Source organism: Talaromyces proteolyticus (assembly GCF_021365285.1).
Source record: "Talaromyces proteolyticus strain PMI_201 chromosome Unknown BGW36scaffold_14, whole genome shotgun sequence".
Lineage (NCBI taxonomy): Eukaryota > Fungi > Ascomycota > Eurotiomycetes > Eurotiales > Trichocomaceae > Talaromyces > Talaromyces proteolyticus.
The window spans coordinates 1,529,244-1,531,480 of record NW_025764290.1 but is presented as its reverse complement, the minus strand read 5'-3'; positions in this window follow the sequence as shown (position 1 = coordinate 1,531,480).

Sequence of the window (2,237 nt, the reverse complement as noted above, 5' to 3'; positions counted from 1 at the left end):
AGGCAACTAAGAACCACAGTGGCCATATACGGAATAGAGATCGAAGCAATGGTCGATTCGGGAGCAACGCACAACTTCATGGATAAAGAAACAAAACGAACATTGAAAATCTTGGGAAGGAAGAAACCCCAAGCAGTACCCATCACAGGACTCAGCGGGGTGAGCCTGCAAGAAGGGGGAGTCACACATGAAACAGGGTGGTTGTCCATGGTATTAGGAAACCATCACGAGATGATCAACTTTGACGTCGCAGAACTGGGACCAAACGACATAGTTCTTGGAATCCCATGGCTCAAGGTTCATAACCCGGAGATAAACTGGGGAACTGGCGAAATCAAAATGAATCGTTGTAATTGTGGACAGATATCTCAGGTAGATGAAGTCACCGGACAGGCGGGAGACTTGAGTACGACGGAAGAAGCAGACGACTTGACTTCCTCGTGGACTCTTATACGGAATGGGACCAAAGGGGAGGCCATTACCGAACACCTGAAAGAGGAGTGTCAGATCGCGGCAACCGCAGAACCTGAACTACCTAAAGAATATGAACGATTCAAGGAATTGTTCAACGGAACATACAAGAAATTACCTGAACACAGTGAATGGGACCATACCATCCCATTGAAAGAAAACGAAGAACCAAGACCTCAACGAATCTACCCCATGTCAGAAAATGAGACGGCAGCACTTAAGAAGTACCTGAATGAAAGCTTGGAAAAGGGATACATCAGACCCTCAAGCTCGCCAGCAGGATACTCCGTACTCTTTGTGGGAAAGAAGGGGACTACTGACCTACGACCATGTATAGACTACCGACAACTGAACAAAATCACTATACGAGACAGTCACCCATTACCCCTGATTTCGGAAATACAAGACAAAATACGAGGAAAGAAATGGTTTACGAAACTCGATATTACGGACGCGTACAACAGACTGAGAATCAAGGAAGGAGAAGAATGGAAAACTGCATTCAAGACCAAGTTTGGACATTACGAATATCTGGTTATGCCTTTCGGATTAACCAATGCACCAGCAGCATTCCAACGGTACATCAACCATGTAATCGGGGATTACCTATACGACTTTACTGTCGCATACCTCGACGACATATTAATATTCTCAGACAGCATGAACGATCACGTACGACACGTAAGGATGGTCCTACATCGCTTACGGGAAGCAAAGCTACAGTTGAAGCTTAGGAAATGCGAGTTTCACGTACAAGAAACGGACTTCTTGGGACACAGAATCACTCAAGAAGGGATCCAAATGGATAAAGAAAAGGTACAGGCGGTACGAGACTGGCCTACACCAAAGAACGTTAAAGAAGTGCAATCCTTTCTCGGATTAATCAACTACTATCGACGATACGTGAAAGGATACGCAGGGATAATGAATCCCATATTCAAACTGTTACGAAAGGACTTCGAGTTTGAATGGACAACGGAATGCCAGAAAGCATTCGAAGAAGCGAAGCTTCGGCTCACCACCGCACCTATACTGATGCAACACGACCCGGAGAAACCAACAGTGTTGGAAACAGACGCTTCAGATTTCGCAATAGGAGCAGCAATGATGCAGGAAGGACCAGACAAGAAACTACGACCAGTAATGTATTACTCAAGGAAAATGCTTGATGCAGAACTCAATTACGAGATTCACGATAAAGAACTGCTAGCCATAGTGACAGCACTTCGACATTGGAGAGTCTACTTGGAAGGAACTAAGTTCCCAATACGAGTTATCACGGACCACAAGAACCTCACCTACTTCCTCACAACCAAGGTTCTTAACCGAAGACAAGCGAGATGGTCGGAATTGCTAGCAAACTATTGGTACGAAATAGAATACCGCAAGGGAAAAGACAACGAACGAGCAGACGCTCTAAGCAGGAGACCGGATCATGAAGAAGGAATCAGATCACCAGAACCAGCCCTGTTCAAGGAAACAGATAGGGGAACACTAGTACATAATCCTCAAACGGCAATACTCGCAGCAACACTAGAAGGAGTAACAGACTCGGAATTACAAGACAGAATCGCAAAAGAAACCGAGCAAGACGGACTGATATTCAACATGGTAAACAATGAGGATGACCGAATCACAATGACGGAAGAAGGATTAGCATTTTGGCATGGTCTAATCTATGTACCAAAGACACTCAGAACGGAAATTATCCAACTTCATCACGACAACATATTGGCAGGACACCCAGGAGTATCAAACACTCTAGA